The sequence below is a fragment of the Natrix helvetica genome (assembly GCF_964273705.1).
Source record: "Natrix helvetica genome assembly, chromosome: 2".
NCBI classification, from domain to species: Eukaryota; Metazoa; Chordata; class Lepidosauria; order Squamata; family Natricidae; genus Natrix; species Natrix helvetica.
The window spans coordinates 183,100,040-183,125,705 of NC_138552.1; positions in this window are offsets into that span (position 1 = coordinate 183,100,040).

Below are 25,666 nucleotides of genomic sequence, written 5' to 3' on the forward strand. Positions count from 1 at the left end.
TATCCAAAAAAACAAACTGAATTTAAAAGACAATACATTTAAAATAAGTTAAAATTAACAGGCCAGGCCGGCTTTCTGGAAAAGCCAACTTTTTAGGGCGCGTCGGAAGGACTGGAGGTCAGGGATTATGTGAAGCTCCGGGGGCAGCTCATTCCAAAAGAATGCTGACTTTTCCTTAACTCAGATAAAGACATCCAATGTCTTGCTGTGATTAAAAGTAATGCATTCCTATTTAAATTGTAGCCATTTGGGCATATAAATAATCATACAAATTTTCACCCCTTTTTCTCAATGGGGTGGAAGTCTCAGTCCTCATGCACCATCCTAAAATGAATAGGGTTTTGTTTTGTTTTTGGGAGAGGAGGGAAGGATGTTTTACAATCACAATTTAAAATAGTATGCATCCCCCCAAAAAAGTCTTTCCGCCAAAGAATAAACAATAGCACTTAGACTTATATACCACTCCAAAGTGCTTTATACCACTCTCTGGGCAGTTTACAAGATCATCATATTACCCCCAACAATCTGGCTACTTGTTTTACCCACCTTGGAAGGATGGAAGGCTGAGTCAACCTTGAGTCGGTCAGAATCCAACTTCTGGCAGTGAGCAGAGTCAGCCTGCAATATTGCATTCCCACCACTGGGCCACCACATCTCCCTTAAGAATAATAATTTGCAAATCTACTTAGGTTCCGTTCTGAACATATTTAAGATGTCCATCAAAACTTGACTTTTTCTCCAGGCAGTGGTGTAGAATGGGTTGCCAAGCTCTTATATGATTTTATCTGTTTGTATATTTTACCTTTTGTGCACACCTCATTCTTTACTCTGTTACATGGTTTTTTTTCTGATTTTAATAGCTCATACATCTCGGAGGCTTGATGTAATTAGGTGACCCTATAAATCTGATAATTAATTAAAGAAATTTTCCATTCACTAAGAAAGCTAGCAAATGAATGCAAAGCAGGAACAATTAAGATAGCTGAAACTGGAGCAGGAGAGAGAAAGAGAAATCACTGCTATCCTTTCGAGGGGGATTAGAGATGAGTGCAGAGCATTGTTATCCCCCTTTCACTTACCACTGCTGGTAAAATTTGGTCATAGAAGTTGGCTATCACTGGAATCAAGGATACTGAAAAATCAAAAACCTCATTCAGAGAGATGATTGGTTACAACAGTGTTGTGGCCCAGCAGGAGCCGTTGGGGCTGCCACCAGACTCCGACAGCAAGGGTCCCTATGAGTCAGTTCTGGAGGATGTGGAGGACCCTGGACAGGGTTCTGACTCTGAGCAGGGTGCAGAGAGGCTGGTTGGCCACCAGGAGGCGCCTGAGCCTTGGGCCAGTGGGGAGGAGACAAGGGAGTGTGCTCCTGACGTCATGCCTTGGAGCAGTGGGGAGGAAACAAGGGAGTGGTTTCTGGATGCTCGGCAATGGAGAGCTGATAGACGTTGAAACCAGCTACGCACTTACAAGAGATGATTGGATGCAGGTGATCGTAATCAGGCTCCTCTCAAGGCTATTTAAGGAAGGGACTTTCCGACAGTTGTTTTGCAGGAATCAACTGATCATTAGAGTTGGAGACGCTCTCAGATCTGTGTCATACCTTGGCAGGCTGGATTGCTGCCAAGGTGGAATCTGGACCTCGGCAGGCTGGATTGCTGCCCAAAGTGTTATCTGGATCTTGGCAGACTGGATTGCTGCCAAAGTGTTCGCTGTACCTGGTTTGCTGCCAATTTGTTATCTGGACCTTGGCAGGCTGGATTGCTGCCAAGGTTGAAACTGTATGTAATAAAACATCTTGCAGAGACTTTGTTTCGGAGTGACTTGGTATATGAGAGTGGGGGTCAGAACACAACAGCAAGTATAAGTTTTGCTCAAAACTGAAAGAAAGATAAAATCCTGACAATGTCTATCAGCCAAACTTAAATTTTGAGAATACATAGTAATGACAAAACTATATATTTACAAAACGGAAGTCTGACTAAATTTAAGCAAGAGTTCCCATAGATACAATGCATCAAGTGGAATAGTAAATATAGGCACTTATAGTCTGAATTTTAAGTGAGCTTGAAAATCAATGAATAAGCAAATGATTTTTGACCTCTTGTAACCACATAGACTGATTTTCTCTATGATGTCCCATTCCTGATATTTCAAATTTCCCCAGTGTTCTATGTATATATACTATATAGTAATGATATAATTAGGGGCATGATGGCTCAGTGGCTAAGATGCTGAGCATGTCAATTGAAAGGTTGGCAGTTCAGTTCGAATCCCTAGTGCTGCATAATGGAGTGAGCTCCTGTTATTTGTCCCAGCTTCTGCCAACCTAGCAGTTCAAAAGCATATAAAAGTGCAAGTAGAAAAATAGGAACTACCTTTGGTGGGAATGTAATGGTGTTCCGTGCCTCTCCTGTCAGCCACATGACTATGGAGACGTCTTTGGACAGCGCTGGCTCTTCGGCTTTGAAACGGAGATGACCCCCTAGAGTCAGGAATGACTAGCACATATGTGCAAGGGGAACCTTTACCTTAATGATATAGTTAACTTACAATCAAAAACATTAACATGAACCCAATACTTTGATTTGAATTGCAGTCACTCTTTTTCAATGTTATATTTAACTTTGGATTTAAAAAATCCAGATTATTTTAACCTTTTAATATTGACATCCTTGTAATTAATATTGATACATTTGTCCTTAGTTTTCTCTATTTTTAATACTTTAAGATGTGTAAATAAATAGAATGAGAATAATCTCTAATCACATCAAGTCACTGCATTGAAATAGTACCTGGTGTCAATAGTAATAACAATATAATAAAAAGGAAGCAAGTAGGGGAAACATCAGTGGATGATTCTAAGGACACAGAGTCTCATGATTGCAGGGTCTATACAAGAGGAGAATGGGACTGATTTGCTCATGAAAAAAGACTTCATCTTTTAAGCTTGCTAACTTGCTAGCAAGGGGTTTTAAACTCAATGGAGCTTGTGACAGAATAAGGATCTGCATATTTTCTTGTATTTGTAGAGACAGTTCAGTGGTCTCTATTGACCTCTTTCCTTTAAAAAAAGGTCTATGTGGCAGAAATCCATCTCAAGCGTACTGTTGCAGTGGCTGATGCTTATATCAGAGTTGGGTTCCTACTGGTTCGGCCTGGTTTGGCCAAACCAGTAGTGGTATGGCGGCCTGGGTCATTGGAACTGGCAGCAACCCAGGCCTGCCATGCCCCCCAAACCAGTTCCCTAGTCACCGCCATCACTGCTGCCATCTTGTTTTTGAGTTCTGCACATGTGCAGAACAATTTTAATTGAACTGCGCAAAGCGCGCATGTGAGCAAACTGGCAGTAAAGCCAGGCAGAACCCACCCCTGGCATATATACTTGAACAAATGTAAAATGAGACTTCATAGAGGGTACATAAGGCTAGATCTGTGCATTAACTCTAAAAACATATGTGCATCATGAAGTATGTGTATATGCCTAAAAGAAAGAAAGAGAAAGAGAGAGAGAGGAAGGTTTCCTGGGAAACAATGAATTGTATGTATATTTTTTGAGAAGATCAAGGCATTTTAAAAATGAGGTGTCCTATTTTAAAACTAATTAAAAACTTATTTTGTTAATCAACACTATTTGCATTGTGCTTGTGCTTTTTGGGAGTTATTGTGCATGTGCATACAGAGAAAAGGAGCAAGAGAGAGATTTGTACATGCATAACACATATTTGCCCACATAATTCATATTTGCCCACCAACCAAATAAGCTGTTGCTGAGGTGGTGGTGTATGTTTGCATGTGGTTCTTGGAAGGGATGAGTGAAGAATACTAAGATTGTATCCCAATTGGTATTGTCAGGAAGAAGAGCCAAGGCACATAAGCTATCCCATCAAGCAGGCACCTATTGGGCAACAGCAATATAGCATGATCTTGATTTTAGAAGATGATTTTAATAGCAATGACATTTCCTACTATATGAGATAAGGATTCTTACCTCTTGTATTGTTCAAAACATGGACATAAAGTATAAAATCAGCAATATAATGCTGGATGATGCACTACTGAGTTAGGATGACTGTCAACATGCTATTAAGGAAAATAAATTGGTCATGTTGAAGTTAAGTGGAAACAGAAAGCCAACCAATTCTGACAATAAGATCCTGAGCACATCTCCACCATTTTCAAGGAAAACATCAAGAATCATGTTGAAGTAATGAACCTCATTGATAAAGAACTAAAGCAATTGTGGAATGAACATAAAATCAATTAAGATGAATATGAAAAGGCACTGCCACATCTCAAGAAACAAAGAGAAACCAAACTGGATATCAGAACAAACTGGAAATAATTAAGAACAAGTGAGAAGCCAAAGCCAAAAAAACCCCACAAAAATCTAAGGAATGAACTTTACAAAGAGTTTGAGAGATAAGTTTGAAGATAGAAGTAGCACCATTTTCAAGGTAACCCATGATGGAAACAGACATAGAAAAATAAAAAAAGCTGTGCCAGCCAATCTGGAGAATAACACAGTGGTCAACAGATTGGGAGAGATTAATATACTTTTCAATAGCAAAGAAGGGAGACTGAAGAGAGATTGCAAACTATTGTACATTAATCTTAATTTCCCATGCAAGCAAAATATTGCTTAGGATCATCCAATGCAGATTATATTAGAGCCCTACAGGGAAAAAGAGAGGCCAGATGTTCAAACTGGCTTTATAAAAAGTTAAAAAACATGAGGCTTTATTGCTGATTCATGTTGGAGAAAGTCAGTGAATACCAAAAGGAAGTCAGTATGTTCTTCATTGATTATAGAAAAGCCTTTGATTTGGTCCGTCATGTCAAGCTGTGAATGTTCCTAAAAATCTAAATCCCAAGGCACAGAACTGTCCTCATGTGAAACTTAGATACTTCTCAGGAAGCCACGGTATGGACAGAATATGGCTAAACAGACTGGTGCCAGGTTAGCATAGGACAAGGCTATTTCTCCTCTTATTTATTCAATTTGTATGCTAAATATTTACTAAGAAAACTGAATTGCAAAAAGAGTAGTACCATTTTTTAAAAATTGGAGGGAGAAACTCTAGTAACCTGAATCCTGCAGAAGACAAGACTCTAGTAGCTGAACATGAAAAATGACCTGCAAACACTTAACAGAAAGTCAAGGAACAGAGTGAAAAAAAATGGACTAAGGTTAGATATAAAGAAGATCAACATTATGACAATTAGTACAGCATCGAGCCTTGGAAATGACTATGAAGGTATTGAGATGGTAGATAGCTTCTGCCTTTGAGGAACAACTATCAAACATCAAGTAAAATATTATAGATTAGCTCTTGATAGCAGAACTATAAAGGCCTTGGAAAAGATTATTTATCTGCCATGATAGATCTATGCCTCTAGAGATCAGAATGGTTTAGGATATGATTTTACCAGTGATACTCTATGGAAGCAAAAGTTGGATTTCATAGAAGCAGTGTAGAAGGAATATTGATGCTTTGGAATGTGTGTTGAAGAATACTGTGGATAACCAAGAAATTGATGAATCATCAAACAAACAAACCCAAAGTTCTCAGTCATGGCACAAATGATAAATCTCAAATTATCATAATTTAGACACATTATGGAAAGACATTGCTACCCACATTATTGTTAAATTTGGGACGAAAGAGAAGAAGAAGGTGAACAGCATACAGGGTAGATAAGATTCAATTAGAGTGATGGTAGTGCCATCACTTTTGGAACAACTATAGGACCATGTTGGAGACAGATCTTCGTAAAGAAATTCTATATATCCAATTGCTAAGAGCCAAAACCAATTTGATGGCACACTTCATATTTATGTTTACAAACACACACCCATACCTGTGCACAAAATGAAAGATTGTATACCCAGAAGCATTTACTGGGGTGGTGAGTTTAATAATCAATGGTGACATGAAAGAGAACCTGGGAAAAATACATTTTTTTCTTCATATTTATAAACAGTTTTGGTTTTTTTGGAAGGGGGCTTTTGGGACAGGTGGGATTATCTTAAATTTGGAGTTGTCTTTCTTTAAGATAAATTTTGTGCAATCTTACCAATCATCCAAATCACGAAATTGTTGGCCCACTTGATTGGTGCCAAGATACCATAAGCTATATGTTCACACCTTCAACATAAATTCTGTGCTACTGGAACAAGACAATGTTTTTATCATTTCTGATCCACTTCTAATCATGATTGTATATCAATCCCTTTGAAGTTCAAGTATTTGGAAGAATATCCACTAGCTCTTTCTTGTATGAAAATTATACCAGTGAGAGAAAAGTCTTTCAAATGAGCAATTTGCATAAACCTGCCAAGTGTGTTTTGTAATAATTTGAACTGCTCAAATGTTAATGTGCCCAAGAATATACGCATGTAGTCCTCCTGTTTCTTAAGATAGGAAAACATATTTCATATGTTTGTTTTCACTACTAAATCTTCTTTTACTTTCTACAACAGTAAAAGGCTGTCTATTGATTAGGGCCAGTTATTTAATAGGAAGGGATTAAGAGTCTTTATGTTTAAATCCTAATCCAATAACTATGTTTTAGCCAAAATAATAATTCGAGATCATATTTTCTTCTTTCAATGTTGTGTCCTTGTATAAACTTTTTATATTTGTAAATTATACAGCACACCACATGCGTCCACATGCATGGAATAAATGATAGATAGATGATGATAGATAGATAGATAGATAGATAGATAGATAGATAGATAGATAGATAGATAGGAGAGAAAAATGGAGAAGGGGAGAGGGAGGCAGGGAGGGAGATTACTAGATATGTAGAGAGATAATTATAGATATATTATATAGGAAACCCTTTATTTCACTAGCTCTCAGACCAAAGTTCCTCACTGAAGATCTCCACAGGGTTGGTTGGTTCATTCCATTCATTAATGGTGGTTTCTGTGCAGGTAAACATTGTGAAAACAAAATACTGTTTCTAAAGCAGAGCTATTGTTTTCAAGAGAATAAGCCTACCACTTCATCAGGTGTGATACAACCCCTACACAAAGGCATCTCATCACAATGCTTTACCTTAGACCTCTTTAAAAGGTTCAAATTTTGTCAAACCCCATGCAACTGGATAGAACCAGGAAATCAAGAATTATGCAGATTTCAATAAGATTTCCTTAATACCCATTTGGAGTGAAAACAGACTCTTGGAAACTTGGATAGCAATTCACCAGTGTCAGTTTATAGTGAGAAAATTAAGGTACCAGCTGCCTGAAAGCTTTGAAACGCTATTTCCCAGGTTTCACCCTACCTTTAGTTGTTTTGCCATTTATGACTTGCCCACTGATCTCTCTTCTATAGGAGGTAGCTATACAACCAAGAATAGTTTAAATATATTAAATATTGTTAAAAACAACATTGAATGGTTTTAAGCATTACATGACATTAAAGGCGTGGATTATATCCACATGCATGTTTGAATGCCTTATTTGGAATTCATTCTAAAAAAATAAATAGCTGAGAAGAATTTATCCATATTAGAGCATTCTAATAATGTATGGAATTGCATGGGTATTTGTCTTACAGTGATTGTGAGACCATGCCAAAAATATTCTATATATTAGAATAAAAAAGAATTATCTAAATTTCAAATATTTTGGCCTTTAAACACCCTCTTCTAGTAACTCATTCACATTTCTGGCACCTTAATTTTGCAAATAATGTATTCAAGCAAAGAGCAGAGAGAGTTATATCTAAAATATCATGGTTATAAAATTATCAAAGCAGATTTTCCTGCAGGAGACTGTCTCTGGGAAGAAAAGAGCTTTCAAAAGAAGAGGACCTTTATCCATGCAGAATCCTCAGCTTGTGATCTTATTATATAGATGATGGGAAGAGATGCAAGGGAAGGAAGAATAATAGAATCTAAGCTGCAGTTATTCTTGTAGGTCCTTAAAATATGAGATATCCTGGTGATTTTCTTTTTAAAAAAAGTTATTAACAGGCTGCATTTTACAGGAGAAAGGTCCTAAAGCAAGCAAAAGGAGGCTGCTTTTTACTTGCAAAATAATAACTAATAAAAATAATATTTTTACAGCCTTTTTCTTATTTGCAAAATCCCCATTGGAGCAGTTTCCTCCTGATGTCTTTTTTTTGGCTTTTAATAAGATAATTAGATTGTGGGAAACTCTCCCTCCCTCCCTCCCTCCCTCCCTCCCTCCCTCCCTCCCTCCCTCCCTCTCTCTCTCTCTCTCTCTCTCTCTCTCTCTCTCTCTCTCTCACACACACACACACAGACACACAGACATACACACATATACACAGACACACAGACACAGACACAGACACAGACACACACACACCTTGAACTTCCAACCACTTCCTGTCATGTTATACATTGTTCTAATCTCACATAGCTACAAAGAGTTTGCATTGTACATTTGACTTAACTATCATATATAGTGAATGAATAGATGGGAAACAAGAGACAGACTGTGCCCTTGAGTTTCTTGGTATATGTTCTGGCAGTATATTGTAGGATTTTTCAAAGTTTTCATAAACTTTTATGATTTGCTTTCATGTTTGATGCCACTGTATCAATATGAACTACACAACCCTGCCAATTAGTTTTGTGAAACTGCATTGCTATGACAAAAGGGTTAACCGTGGTATAATTATGGAGTGGTCTTGAATGAAAGAGAATAATGCCTGAAGTGTGGAATTGGGTCTAAGACTATCTTACTTCTTAATAACACAATATTACTGCTGACAAAGATCAAACTCAGATTGAAGCCATTGTAAAAGACACTGGGGAGCTTAGAACTGAACAGGCAGGATCAACTGATTTAGATTTCTAGCAAGCCATGATTCTCTTTTGAGAAGTTATATCTCCGATATCACCTTGGCTGTTGAAATCATCAGTTACAATTTTGTTCTTCATTTTCACACGGCTGATTCCATGAAATCAAAGGTCATGTTGTTGTTGTTAGTTGCAAAGTCATGTCCAACCCATCGCGACACTGTGGACAATGTTTCTCCAGGCCCTCCTATCCTCTACCATGCTCTGGAGTCCATTTAAGTCCACACCTACTGCTGCGGTGACTCCATCCAGCCAGCTTGGTTCTCTACATTTCTTTTAAAATGAGCATTTGCTATTTTATTTATTTTAGTAAATGTGGACCTATTGACAATTTTAGTAGCCTTTGATATCTACATATTTTGATATGTAACTGTCACTGAAAGTTCCATAGGAGACTCTTAATCATACATAAAATATCTAGACATATTTAAAGTTTAATTATCAATAATCAAAGAATAACTCCTAGTAAAAACATGATATGATGGTTGAATTAAATATGTGAAATTTGTAGAGCTCTTGGCCTGAATGAAATTTAACTGACCAAATAAAAACATTTTGGGCTGAGGGAATAAAAATACTGAACCTCATCCAAAATATCAAAAAACAGTTTAAAAAAAATGTCATATCAGAATTGTAGTGTTGACTGACTGGTCAGTTGCAATCAGCATGGTTAATCATTGCATTTGGCTATGGAAATGATACAATCTGACAAAAGATTTCAAATTAATTATTATCTGAATGCTCTACAATCTCACAGAAAATTGCTGCTTCCAGGTTGGTTTGGTTTGGTTTGGTTTATTTGGATTTATATGCCGCCCTTCTCCAAAAGGACTCAGGGCGGCGTACAACATTAAAAAACACACATCCCAAAAGTTAAAAAAGATTAAATCCATATCCCAAAAAACAAACCCATGAAAACCCACGGGGCCACATTCTGGACCAGCTGAAGCTTCCGGGTGCTCTTCAAGGGCAGCCCCATGTAGAGAGCATTGCAGTAGTCCAGGCGAGAAAGGACGAGGGCATGAGTGACTGTGCACAGAGCATCCCGATCCAGGAAGGGGTGCAACTGACGTACCAGGCGCACCTGGTAAAAGGCCCCCCTGGTCACGGCCGTCAGGTGTTCTTCTAAACTAAGCCGCATATCCAGGAGGACTCCCAGATTGCAAGCCTTCTCTGAGGGAGCTAAAATTTCTCCCCCTATCGTCAAAGATGGAACAAGATGTACAAATCGGGATGACGGAAACCACAGCCACTGAGTCTTGGAGGGATTGAGCTTGAGCCTGTTCCTCCCCATCCAGATCTGCACAGCCTCCAGGCATCGGGACATCACGTCGAGGGCATCATTTGGGTGGTTTGGGGTAGAGATGAAAAGTTGGGTATCATCAGCATATTGATGATACCATACCCCAAAACCATGGATGATCTCACCCAGCGATTTCATGTATATATTGAACAGGAGGGGTGAGAGAACCGACCCCTGGGGCACCCCACAAGTGACGTGCCTGGGGGTCGATCTCTGCTCTCCAGTCAATACAAACTGCGACCGATCCGACAGGTAGGAGGAGAACCACCGTAAAACGGTGCCCCCCACTCCCAACCCCCTGAGTCGTCGCAGTAGGATACCATGGTCGATGGTATCGAAAGCTGCCGAGAGGTCTAATAGGACCAGGACAGAGGAACAGCCCCTGTCCCTGGCCCGCCAAAGATCATCGACCAACGCGACCAATGCCGTCTCCGTGCCGTACCCGGGTCTGAAACCCGACTGAAACGGATCCAGGTAGACAGCTTCACCCAGGTACTGTGGAAGCTGACGTGCTACCACACTCTCGACAACCTTTGCTACAAAGTGAAGGTTGGAGACCAGACGATAGTTGGCTAAAGAAGCCGGGTCCAGGGAAGGCTTCTTGAGGAGGGGCCTCACCACTGCCTCCTTCAAGGCAGTGGGAAAGAACCCCTCTCTCAATGAAGCATTGGTAATCGCCTGGAGCCAGCCTCGTGTCACCTCCCAGGAAGCCGAAACTAACCAAGAGGGACACGGGTTCAGCATACAAGTGGCAGCACTGAGTCTCCCCATAATCCTGTCCATGACTTCGGGGGTCACAGGGTCAAAACCATCCCAGATTGTCTCCTCAAGATTCATCCCCGTCAGCTCGCCCAAATCTACCCAGTCAGAGTCCAAACCTGTCCGGATCTGAGCGATTTTATCTTGCAGATACTGTACAAATTCTTCAGCCCTACACTGCAAGGGGTCTTCCCCAGTTCCTTGGTTGAGTATGGAGCGGGTCACCCTAAACAGGGCGGCTGGGCGGTTATCTGCAGACGCAATAAGAGCGAAAAAATATTGCTGTTTTGCCGCTTCTATCGCCACTAAGTAGGATTTAATATGAATTCTTACTAGTGTTTGATCAGATTCGGACCGGCTGGCCCTCCAGCCACTCTCTAGGCATCTTTTCCGGTGTTTCATCTCCCGGAGCTCCTCGGTAAACCAGGGAGCCATCCGGGATCAACACCGGGTCAGAGGCCGCAAAGGCACAACACGATCCAAAGCCCCAGCGGCAGCCCTATCCCAGGCTTCCACTAGGGCTTCGGTCGAGTTGTGAGCAAGGGATTCAGGAAAAGTCCCAAGCTCCATCAGGAACCTTTCGAGGTCCATCAGGTGCCTGGGGCGGAACCATCTAGTCGGTTCCGCCTCCCTGCGGCGAGGGGTAGCAGTATGGAAGTCAAGCCTGATGAGGAAATGATCAGACCATGACAAGGGTTGAATAGAAATATCCCCTAAATCTAGATCATTCATCCACTGCCCAGAGACAAAAATCAGGTCGAGTGTGTGTCCCCCATTATGGGTGGGGTCTTGAATTAACTGAGAGAATGGAGCAGTTTGCATCTTGCTTGGTTTCCCACAATCTAATTATCTAATTAAATGCCCAAAAAAAAAAGACATCAGGAGGAAACTGCTCCAATGGGGATTTTGCAAATAAGAAAAAGAATTACCAAAATCGCAGCAGATGGTAGCTTGCGAGGTGGTGAAGTGGCCAGTGATGGTGGCAACGAGGACAGCAGTGGCATCGGCAGCTGCTCCAACTTCAACTCCAACAGCTGAGCTCCGCCCACGCCAGCCGCACTCACATCCATCGCCAGGGCCGCACTCCGTAGACCCAGTCCATAATATCACAAGAGGGGGGGGAGCAAATGGCCAAATGGCACAGTACGGTGGCTCAGGCAACGGTGGCAACACCGGGGGTGGGGCACAGCAAAGGACCTCCCCCCTACTCCAACCGCGCCCACGCCAACTCCCGAAGCCATCTTCTGCTGGCGTTAGTATCCATGCCAGCTGCCTCAACCCCTCCCCACTGATCTAATTTATCATGTTCATAAGCAAGGAGGGGGGGAGCAACCGGGATAACACCACGGCATGGTGGGGCGGCAGCTGTAGAGACCCCAGAGCGGGCATCCCACCGCCACCGCCGACCACACCCATGCCGGCTGCAGAGACCCCAGGCTGGGCGTCCCGCCGCAGCTGCTGACCACACCCACACCGGCAGCCACTGACGCTCTCCATTCTCCTTTTACCGCTAACCGCCCCATTTCACTCATGATGTTCCGGCTATAAGGCAGGACATCGCAGCTCAAGGGTATCCCCCGAGGTCCCAGGAAGTTCTCATAGCTGGACCTGGAACCAACAATGAAATAGGGTACCCCTGCAAGACCCAAGATGGACAATCATCTCCCCGAAGCTCTCCTCAAGCTGACCTTGGAAGCAAATGCAATATAGGCATTTTCAGTGGAAGGTCTCCCCACAAGGAAGTGCAATGTCACCACTCCGCTTTAATATTGATATGAGCAATCCACTAATCCATCCATACACAAGAAGCTATTATGTGGTGTGATGATTTTGTCATACCAGGCCAGGTTTGGGAATATATTCAGATTAAAAAGACACGACAGAAGCATTGGAATAAACTGGCTATTGTGCTATCAGCCAACTTTTCCAAATAAAAGTAAATCTCTGATCAACCTCTTCTACTTGTGTAACCAAGAAGCAAACCAGAAATTAAGCATTTATTTAATACCTTGTAATAATTTTGGATCAGGTATTTCATTTAAAATACATACAAAGAAATTAGTGCCACCAACCTTTAAAATACATACAGAAGCAAGATTAGTGTCACCGGCCTTTGAAATTTTCACCAGAGGTGCAATCAGCAAATATTAAAATTTCTTTTGTTTGGCTCTCTCTTACTCCAGCACATGTCTGGTGTAACAATATTTCATTCATGCAAGAACAAAAATGACTTTCTATTGAACAGGAGCTGCTGAATTATTGCAGATAATTTGAAGCCTGCTAAAACATGTAAACTGTATATTCTTGCTACAGTAACTGCTCCATATACTCAGAGAACTGTAACCAATTGATTTGAGAGAAAGCAGTAGTTGGCAGATGCTAGAGTCTAATGTCTAGCAGCTAGACATTCTCAGTTCAACTGTACCAAGGAACAGAAAGGGCTGAGATGAGTCGACATTTTTCTGATGGCAACAAAAGTGTGAAATAGCAGGGCACTTTCTGTTAGAGAAGGATTATGGCAGAAATGATTAAAAAGAATTTGTGGAAGACGACCTAGGGGTAGGTGCAGAATAATATCTCTCTGGTGGAGCAGAGTAGACATTGTCTTTTGGAAAACCTTTGTACCCAGATAATAAAGACAAGCATGAAATGAAGATATTCTGTCAGACTAGAGGCTAGTGTCTATGGCAAGAGGCATATGATGTTCTATTTTGTTCTTCATCAAGTGCAAACTGCTGCATTCCATAGAGCCTCCCAGAGGTTGACTCACAAGCAATGATAGATGCACAACATCGTAAAGAACTATCATGTGTTGAATGGACATGAGAAAAAGACTTATTTGACCCCTCTAAAAATTAATGTATAATTCCTGCCTCCTAGCCAGAGGAAAATCACTAAATTGCTATTATTTTGCCAGAACTAACAACATATCCTTTAAATAAAAAATCTTGATCAAGTAAACCAACTTTATGGTCCTTCCATTTTCTTCTAATTGTTTGTCAGTTCACTCACATATTTTGAATAATATTTGATTTCTTCTTTGTTTCTTCTTTATCCCATTACTTCGAGTTCTTCAAGACTTTAACAAGCCTCTTTTGTAGAAATTAGGAAAAATGGTATCTCTCTTGGTTTGCCATTTGCATTTCCCTTTTAAATTTTAAACATCAGCCAGTTTCTTTTATAGATCCAGTGAAACATTCTTTTCTAAGGCATTCTCTTGGCCTGTCCACTGTAAATCCACTTCCAATACCATGTCTATCTTGTCAGATAAAATTTGTTTTACATCTGACATTTCTTCAATAATATCTTTGGGTCATAGTCTATCCATTGAAGCAGACATCATTACTTACATTGTTGATATTGTAACTATTATTTTCTAAATTCATCCTTCAAAAACCTCCTTCGGTATTTTTAATGTTATAACATTTTGAATCATTTTCCATGCCTATGTATTTTATTTCTATCTAAAATCTTTAGTCCCCTTTAGTGCCCAGCTTTTGAAATCGGGAAATTGCTTATCTTAGTTAAGTTTTCTAAAACCCAAGATCTATAACCCATGAGAAGTTGTATCCCATATAATTAATTCCAAAACGTTATTATGAAGTGTCAACTTTCCAATTTTATCTGGACCATTAATTCATTTATAACTTTCTAAAATCAAAAAATTATTTAGCTTTTTTTTCTGTCTATTTCAAATTCTTTAAATGCTTGTGAATAAAATCTCCTTTCATTTAGGATTGAAGGCAGACTCATCCAGCATTTTCAAACTTGTTGCTCCAAGGGTCTCTAGTAGTTTAGTAGTAGTTAATGAACAATTTCCAAAAATGATTAGAGAGTGAGGTTTGTGAGCTTAGTGTTTAAAAGTTGTTACTGTTGGCACAAGATGGGTAACCCCATAGTCTCCTAACACTCAAACCTGCAGAACATTATTGTCCTGCAGTCTCCTTGCAAGGAGCAAGCATCTAGAACACATGTAGGTGATCTCCCTTTTTCCTCTTACCCAGAAAGTTTCCAAGAAACAGATCTACTCACCAGTTCTTTAGTCTTTGCCACAGTTGTCAGTTCTACTTTCACTGATATATTCTCAGTTTGCCATACCTCCCTCAGAAGTTAATAAGTGAGTAATCATATAATACATATTTAAACATCCGTGTCTATCTTTTTATCCATAAGGAAACTTCTACTATATTTACTACAAGAAAAATAATAATAGGACTTGGTCATAAATTGGATGATAAAATGAACAGATATTTGTGTATTAAACTGCAAATGATGTTTTGGTTTAATGAACTCAACCATTGAAAATCAAATCAGTTTACAGTATTTTTTTTTACCACTTTATAGCTAATATTGTACTTTGTCAATGAAACACTTTTTTTAGGCTTTCACTATACAGATTTGTTCTATAGTTTAACTGAACCATAACTACCGAGTGTTAAAACCCTGCATGTCAGTTATTTTTTTCCTCTAGTAAATCTTTATAAAATTAGTAATTTTAAATTGTCAATTTTAATTTACCTAAATTTGATGTAAATTGTCAGTTGAAGGTTATTGGATTTTCTATTTAATTTTTTAAAACTTTTGTCATATGTGTTTTTATGTTGTACACCGCCCTGAGTCCTTTGGGAGAAGGGCGGCATATAAGTCCAATAAAACCAAACCAAACCAAACTCGGTCCTAGATTTGACTTAGAAAATAATTGTTATTTATTAAATTCAAACATTTATATAATCCTTGGTGAGAAGAGAGCTATGAAACAATCAAATGTTGGTATAAATTTAATAGTTACATCCAAGTATTTTTTTCTACACTTATTATTACACTTACATACTGTAATATTTTTTTTAAAAAAATGAGTCCAACTGTGATCCCTCTAGATTCTGGTGGCAAGTAGTTTGCAATTTATTTCAAGCTATTATTACTGTGCTCCAAGATAATAGGATTATTATGCACAGGTACAGTATAGGTGGTACCTTGCTCAACAGTAGTCACTGTGAGAGGGATCTTGGAGTCCTAGTGGACAACCAATTAAATATGAGCCAGCAGTGTGCAGCAGCTGCCAAAAAGGCCAACACAGTTCTAGGCTACATCAACAGAGGGATAGAATCAATATCACGTGAAGTGTTAATACCACTTTAAAATGCCTTGGTAAAGCCACACTTGGAATACAGCATTCAGTTTTGGTCACCAGGATGTAGAAAAGATGTGGAGACTCTAGAAAGAGTGCAGAGAAGAGCAACAAAGATGATTAGGGGACTGGAGACTAAAACATATGAAGAACGGTTGCAGGAACTGGGTATGTCTAGTTTAATAGAAAGAAGGACTAGGGGAGACATGATAGCATGTTCCAATATCTCAGGGGTTGCCACAAAGAAGAGGGAGTCAAACTATTTCCCAAGGCACCTGAGGGTAGAACAAGAAGCAATGGGTGGAAACTAATCAAGGAGAGAAGCAACTTAGAACTGAGGAGAAACTTCCTGACAGTTAGAACAATTAATCAGTGGAACAGCTTGCCTCCAGAAGTTGTGAATGTCCCAACACTGGAAGTCTTTAAGAAGATGTTGGATAGCCATTTGTCTGGAACGGTATAGAGCAGTGATGGCGAGCCTATGGCACGCGTGCCACAAGTGGCACGCGGAGCCATTTGTCAGGGCACGCAAGGCGCTGCCCTGTCAGCTGGCCAGCACGCGTGTGCACGCTGGCCAGCTGAGTTCACCTTTTTAAAAGCTATTTTTCGCCTTCCCCAGGCTCCAGAGGCTTTATAGGAGCCTGGGGAGGGCGAAAAGAGCCCCCCCCGGAGGCTTCAGGGACCGTCCGGAGGCTTCCCTGAAGCCTTCGGAATGCTTAAAACCACCCTCCGAGCAAACCGGAAGTGACTTCCGGGTTGCTCGGAGGGTCATTTTAAGCGTTCCGAAGGCGTCAGGGAAGCCTCCGGACGATCCCTGAAGCCTTTGGAGTGCTTGAAATGACCCTCTGAGCAAACCGGAAGTGACTTCCGGTTTGCTCGGAGGGTGGTTTTAAGCATTCCGAAGGCTTCAGGGATCGTCCGGAGGCTTCCCTGACGCCTTCGGAGTGCTTAAAACGACCCTCCAAGCAAACCGGAAGTCACTTCCAGTTTGCTCGGAGGGTGGTTTTAAGCGTTCCGAAGGCTTCAGGGAAGCCTCTGGACGGTCCCTGAAGCCTCCGGAGGGCCTCCGGGGGGGCGGGGGAGGCTCTTTTCGACCTCCCCAGGCTCCTATAAAGCCTCTGAAGCCTGGGGAGTGCGAAAAAAGCATGTAAAAATGGGGGGGTTCGTGCGTTGTGCGCGCATGCGCACTGGGGGGTCGCGTGTTCTATTATGGGTGTGGCACGCCTGCACATGACCCCCTGCACTCCCCCCACTTGTGGCACGCGAGCCAAAAAAGGTTCGCCATCACTGGTATAGAGTTTCCTGCCTAGGCAGGGGGTTGGGCTAGAAGACCTCCAAGGTCCCTTCCAACTCTGGTATTGTATTGTATTATAACTTTGTTAAAAGCACTGAATTTGAAGAACAAAACACAAAGCTCAAAATGGTATTTGAGTAAATCTCAGATTGATCTGGAAGAAGTTAATTTGGCAAAATACGGGCCACTTGGTTCATAAATGGACTGGATGTTCAAATTGTACATCATTTTCTAAATGCTAATGTTGTGCCATTATCTTTGCCTATGCCTTTGTAAAATTATTTTTTATCTCAACTGAAAATAAAAGGTTTGTTCTGAAGAATTAAATTGTTATTTCCCAAGTACCCCTAACTTCTGTTTTTCTGCTATAGCCATCAGGGCTGTTCCTTCTTCTCATCCCCTTCATTGTCTAAGAACACAGTTCATTACAATGCCTACCATAGACTTGAAGTCAACTAAATCCTGCTGTGGCCAGATATTTCCAGAGCATTATATCCATGCTAATAATAATGTTGGCAATGTGTTAGCAATAGGAAGCCTACATTTGCAGCCATATATTTATGGATAACAAACAGAGAAGGACTTCAACAATGACATCCAGAATCAATCTCATTCTTGGAAATGAAAATCCAGTATAATCCATCATTTATTATTTGAAAAATTTATATATTTAATGTAAATAGAAAGCAACACTCAGTATTTTTTTCTGATTTTAAGGTAATAAAGAAAAAAATAACAAAAACAACAAAAGATGCACACATCAAAAACATATATAAGTGCTTAAAAGTAAGCAAAAAGCTTACAATAGAAAAATGACAGAGAGTATTATATATTCCTATACCAATAAATAGTTACAATTCTATATAACTGTAGTTCAAATATCTGTGAAATATTTTTAGGAGATAAACTCTTTAAAAAAAGTTTATAGAGTTTTTCAACTGAGAGAGTATCTTTACAGAAAATGCAATTACCAATTAATTACAGAGAGTTTGACTTTCTGAATCTGGAGTTCTATCAAGATTATCTACTATCAAGTATTAAATGCTGGAAGTCAACATTTGAAAAACAATATTCCAATTTGGGCAACTTTGGAATATGTACATACAGCTTTGCTTGGATGGACAGTATTCGGATCTAAATACAATAGAATATCTCTGGAAACAATAATATCAGCTAGAAAGCTATGGAATGTGATATGTAAAAAGAAAAAGAAAAAGATTTATTTCTTTTTTATGTGCTGAATTGACTTTGTGGGAAAACCTAACAGTAAAAATAGTGAGAAAGAGCATGATATACTCAACAGCATTCAACTAGGGAGGACGTTAGGTGTATATGTTTTAGTTTTAGTTAGTTTTCTTTTAAGATATCTTTAGTTAAGGTCTTTTTTGTTGTATTTTTATTTTTTGATATTTTGGTGTTTTGTATTTTATCTTTTTTGAATAAACTAAAAAAATTGAAAAAAATGGATGAAAGTAGAGTTTTTGACTTTGGACCAACTGATAGACGATGAGCATAATTTTCAACATATGCATTGCTAAGAGACAAATATCATCTGTCTGATGTAACTCATTGGCAATATTTATAACTACAACATCTGTTAACAACATTGTTTGGACTAGCAGCAGATGACGGAATATAGGATTCTCTCAGTTTTGATTAATTGATTGTGTACCCTAAAGTTATTTACTAATCTTAGCAACCACAGAGATAGATTTTCTTCATAATGACCTATCCTTAACTTGTTTTTTTTTCCCCAGATCTTCCAATGGTGGACTCATCACCAACCTAAGTGAGTCCATCCATCTTGCTTCTACTTATACTCTTCTTCACTTTTACCTTCCCAGCATTAGTCTATTCCAGAGAACTATGACTTCACAAAATTAGAGTACAAAATTGTCTTTGGAATCAGAAAGTAGATCATCTTTTATAGTTTCCCCAGTCACTAAACAAATTTAAACACTATGAAGGTTCAATCAGTAGAAAAGACATCTGGACATATAGTTCACATTGGGTAATAAAAGTATTAATATAGTTTTTTTTAAAAAAATCCTAATAATTAGAACAGTTCAACAGAAGAACCAATTACCCAACAATGTGGTAGAACCCTTTTTACATGCAATTTTCAAGCAAAAACAGGATAGATAATTTTGGGAAATGCTTTAACTTAAATTCCTATAGTGAGTATTTCCAAAGTACTATATTTCATTTTGGGCAGCAGAATCACATTTTTAAATTTTTAAAGACAACATCAAGATGACTATTAATATATCCCCATATAGCCTCATCAAACAATTTGTCCCGGCTCTAGACAAGGAGTTGGTAGATTTCTAGTACCTCCTATATCTCTTTCCACAGCTCTGAGAGGCAAAGGTTAAAACTACTATCTCCATTGGACCACAGATAAAGAAAATCATAGAGTGTAATGAATTCACCAAGAAACAGAGAAAGTGGCTTGGGACAATTTCTTTGCAATGGTCTATGGCTTTCTGGGCAATCAGAAGGATGAAAAATATGAGAAGCTGGTTCAGAGTCTCATAAAGAACTGGGATGAGAATGAATATCCCTCAAAGTTCATACCGTTGATACTCATTTTGACAAATTCAAGGTGAACTTAGGTGTTTATTCAGATTAGCAAGGCAAGCACTTTCACCAGGATATACTGGGCTTTGAACATCATTATCAAGGACAATATAATGGAAACATAATTGAGGGCTATGTTTGGGGAACTTCTTTTTAGAAAGCAATTTGCAATATAACTGCAAATCTAGAAATTCTACTCATTTCTGAATCCTTTTAAGTGGTTTTTACTGTGTTTATGTATTTACCGTGCGAATGTATATTGTTCTTTCTCTAACTGCTTAAAAAGTTAAAATTTTGCCTGATATGTCTCTATAAATAGGAAACATGTGTAGGTTGTGGTTACAATATGAAAGTTGGTGATGAATATAGTCATTTTTGTGACATTTAAACATAAGCAGTTGACTTAGAAGCCAGGAACAACAATTGTATTACATAGTGTAATACTTGTAACACCATCAAACAACATCTGTATATCCCAGGTCCTTGGGAAGAACTTGATAGATAGATAAAAATGAGAATCCCAGAGTAAACATCTGGCTGGCTGTGCGACCAACCACAGTATTAATAAAACTCATCAACCTGTTGAAAGCAGCATCATGCCATTGTAATACAAGAATTACCCATTTTGAATGCATCTTGTGATATCATACATGTCAACAAAATACAAAACTTACAGTGCAATATTGCTTTTGATGAAAACAACCAAAGCTGTGGATGGCCATGCCTTCTTCCTATGCATTTGTTTGTTGATTTTTACTTCCGCATCTACATTGCGGACTTGGCAATTCCTAGTGTTTTTTTTATGAAAGTACTAAACAGACCTATTTCTGTTTAGTTGTGAGTCCAGAAAAGTTTGGTATGGTGTTGTCATTTGTTGAGGCATATACAAATGCAGGCTGAACAAACATTTTTTTCCATTTCTATTGTCAGTGGACTCTTTTTGCTCACTCACATTCATTATTCTTTCTTCAGTTTTCATTTTATGATTTAGGTCAAGTTAGATTTTTCCCATAATAAATAGATTCCTCCAATTTATTTATTTCTCTGCACACTGTCTCTCATCTTCTATTTTTATTAGTGTTGGAATTGCTCCATCTGCTTTAAAGTCTGGTAGAGAGGCTGACAAAGCACTGTAGAAAATCATCCATTGAATGATTAGTGTTGTTTTGACTACAGAAGAAATGGAAATTACAAAGAAATGATGAGACAAAAAGGCACCCAATACAGAAAGCAAACAATAGGTCCCTCATTTAAAGATTTTGAAGGACATTGCATTAAAAAAAATCATTTTTGAGATGAGCACATCGATAATCTAGATCTGCGATGGTGAGCATGCGCGCGTGCCTCTTGTCAGCCAGCTGTTTTTCAGGTCTCTGTTGCACATGGGCGGGGATGGGGGGGTGGACCACTTGCAGGAAACATGCAGGGGTGAGAGGGGGAGCAAGGGGGTTGGGGGCACATGTGGGTCGCACACACATGCACAGGGGTGGAGCACACAGGGGGCCATCACACACGCTTTCGGCATGCGGCAACGAAAAAGTTACCCATCACTGATCTAGATGGATGAAACTGATTTCAGGAATATAACAAACATGGGAAGCTGTTTTATACTGAATAAGATATTACTCCATCAGTACTGCTGAAATTAACTGATGACAGCATCTTCAGATTGATTGGAATATGCTACATCTGGATAGAGTCCATGGTTCAAAATGCTGACTTGCAGAACTCTAGAGGACCAGTAGCAGCAACAACTATCAGGGAGGGTGAGATAGTAGCAGGGACTTTGCTATCATCTAATCGTTATCCAGATTTTTGCAGATCACATCTGGTTCCCTGATTGAAGTAAAGTCGCTTATTGCATGCCAATAACATAGTTGGTGAACAATTAGGAGGAGATAAATCCTTAGATAAATATATTTGAAAAAGACCATGGGAACAAGTGATATTATTAGTGGGTAACTGCTAGTTAAAGTTCAAAATGTACGTTTGTATGACCAAAAATCCCAAACTTACAAAATAGTCTTACAAAAGGAAGGCAGTTATTTTTGTCTCTTATGTAATTATTCTTGTTGTTACATTACAGTCCTCCTTATTCTCTATGAAACCATTATCACATCTATATACATTCCTTTTATTTTAAAGTGAAACTTAAAAAAAAAGAAAATAATTCTCTTATACAAATGAAACCTATTTTTACAAGAGACGTGAACAATTGTATTATATGACATGACTATGTAACTGATTTATTCACATTTTCCAGTTCTTGCAACAGTAACCAAAACATTGGAAATTAAAAATAAATTAGCATGTAGTCTGAATTTCAGAACAATGCCTCAGTCAAGACTTTCAGCAATAAAAGCTGCTTCACCAAGAAGTACATTTTAAAAGACCACCATATTCTCGATATAAAATAGAAACCTGGAATTGTCTTCAGGAATCTAAACTTAAAAAGCTCCAGGTTGATTTGATTTTTTTTTCAAGAGACATGTCCAATGGATGAGAGTAAGGATTAGATGAAGAAAAAAATAGACATCTGAACACTGCTTAACAATTTTAGTATATTTCATTAAGCAGAAGATGACATTCATGATCTAAAGAAAGAATCAGAAAGTAGTCTTATTTGCAAATGATACATTAGAATTTATTAGTAAAGTTGGGTCTTTCATACCAAATACATTTAATTGGTGTATTTGGAATCTTTCTGGATATTACACTACTTAAACACTTTGCTTGGATCAAGGAAGGTGAAACATCTTTCAAACCTACTTCATAATATTCCAGGTTTCCCATGTACACCTTTAAACCAAGAAGCCCCATTGTTCATAACTTGTCAGGAGAGACAAATGATATGGATTAAGGTCAATAGGATTGCACCACCAATCCTATGAACACAGGTAAGAGCCTATTCACGGACTTACCTTGTGGCATTAAGAGCGGCCAAATGTAGACATTGCGCCGCTCTTATTGCGTTCGCCGATAACCGCCCTGCTGCCCTGTTTCGGGTAACCCGCTCCCTCTTATTACAGAGGCCACGGGAAGCGCCTTTACAGGGCAGAGCAGAGGAGTTTGGAGAATATCTGCAGGATAAAATCGCTCAGATCCGGAGTGGATGGGCCTCCTTCAGTGGACCGGAGGAGTCGTCAGCAGCGAGTCTTGAGAGACCATTCTGGGAGGAGTTTGATTCTGTTGCCCCCGAGGATTTGGACAGGTTGCGTGGACGGCTGCGACCCACTACATGTTTATTGGACCCGTGCCCCTCCTGGCTGGTACTGGCATCCTGGGAGGTGACACGAGGCTGGCTCCTGGGCCTAGTGAACGCCTCATTGGGTGAGGGATCCCTACCAGCCGCCTTGAAAGAGGCGGTGGTGAGGCCCTTACTCAAGAGGCCTTCCCTGGACCCGATGAAACTAGCTAATTATCGTCCTGTCTCCAACCTTCCCTTTTTAGCGAAGGTTGTAGAGAATGTGGTGGCACAGCAGTTTCCGCGACACCTGGAAGAAACCGATTATCTAGACCCGTGCCAGTCTGGTTTCCGACCCGGTCACAGCACGGAGACGGCCTTGGTCGTGTTGGTCGATGATCTCTGGAGGGCCAGGGATAGGGGTTGTTCCTCTATCCTGGTCCTATTAGATCTATCAGCGGCTTTTGATACCATCGACCATGGTATCCTATTGCGCCGGCTGGAGGGGATGGGAGTTGGGGGCACCGTTTTGCGGTGGTTCGGCTCCTACCTCTCCGACCGGACGCAATGTGTGTTGGCAGGGGGACAGAGGTCAGCCCTGAGGTCACTCACTTGTGGGGTGCCGCAGGGGTCGGTCCTCTCGCACCTTCTGTTCAACACATATATGAAGCCGCTGGTGAGATCATCCGTGGTTTGGGGGTTGGATACCATCTGTACGCTGATGACACTCAGCTGTACATTTCCACCCCAAACCACCCCAACGAGGCTGTCGAAATGATGTCCCGGTGTTTGGAAGCCGTCCGGGTCTGGATGGGGGACAACAGACTCAAGCTTAACCCCTCCAAGACTGAGTGGCTGTGGTTACCGGCGCCTCGGTTCAACCAGTTGATTCCATCACTGGCCATAGGGGGTGAACAACTGCCCCCTGTGGAACGGGCGCGCAATTTGGGCGTCCTCCTAGATGCCCGGCTGTTGATGGATGACCATGTGGCAGCTGTGGCAAGGGGGGCGTTCCACCAGGTTCGCCTGGTGCGCTAATTGCGCCCCCTATTGGACCGGGATGCCTTACGCACAGTCACTCATGCGCTGGTGACGTCTCGTCTGGACTACTGCAATGCTCTCTACATGGGGCTCCCCTTGAGATGTACCCGAAGACTGCAGCTAGTTCAGAATGCAGCCGCGCGGGCCATCATGGGGAGTACTAGGTACTCCCACATAACACCTTTCCTGCGCGAGCTGCACTGGCTACCTGTGGTTTTTCGGGTGCGTTTCAAGGTGTTGATCACCATCTTCCAAGCGCTCCATGGCACAGGGCCTAGTTACCTGTGGGATCGCATTCTACCACATACATCCCTGCGACCAATTTGCTCACACAGGGAGGGACTCCTCCGGGTGCCGTCCACCAAGCAATGCCAATGGGCGGCGCCTAGGAGTAGAGCCTTCTCTGTGATGGGCCCAACCCTCTGGAATGACCTCCCCCCGATATTAGAACTACTACCGACTTCCGCTCCTTCCGACAAAAACTTAAGACTCACCTGTTCCGACTAGCCGGCCTGGCCCACTTATAGTTCTACTCTTACCTCCTGGCGGATATTTTATTTGGGATAGCTTTTAAGGTTAATGTTTTTAACTTTTTAAAATTTTTTAACAAATTTTAATCTAACTTAACTAAATTGTACAGGGAACTTCTACTACCTCCTCCAGTCCTATGTTTAATTTATTTATTGTATAACATGTATATTTACTGTTCAACTATTTTAATATGACTGTACACCGCCCCGAGTCTCTTTTGAGAGAGGGGCGGTCTAGAAATCCAATAAAGTTAAGTTAAGTTAAGTTTTCTAACCTGCACCTAAAACTGACAGCTTGCAGGATCATGTTGTGACATCATTTTCATCAGAATGTCCAAAATAATGGGTTTGTATATATAACATTATTCCCAAAAGGTTTGTGGGCAGGTCTAGGATCACAAAAGTCTCCTATGTATATGACACGCAAGTGCCAAACTATTGCTGGTTTTCCAGGCAACCCTTAGAAGCAACAGAAGACAGTCCCAAGGCAATGCATAGAACCTTGCACTGCTTCCACATCTGAATGAAGCAAAGAAGGATGCATACTGAGGCAGCTACCTTACACCAGCCTAAAGTTCATTGGCACACTGGGGGCTATTAGAGGTTTTTTTTAAAAAAAAAATGGACATTTTTGATGATGACCAAACAAGAAACTTGCATGGAGGAGGATGAAGAGGTCTTGACCAGACATTAGAATGTTTTCTAATATATTTAATATCTAATATGGAATGCTTTATACTCTCACTTTTATGCTTTATGGAAGAAACAAAACACACATACAGTATATCATACAACTGACCAATCTGATTCAGAAGGGAGAAAAGAGACAGAAACACAAACAAATGTTGACTCTGCTGTGTCCTTTCATCTATCAAAACAGATTGTGTTTGAAACACCATATGCTTGGAAAGCTAAAGAAGTAAGAGAAACAGTGGAAAATAAATATTACCCAACAAGATGCTTGATTTAATTTAAGAAAAAATCTACATATCAACATAGCCAG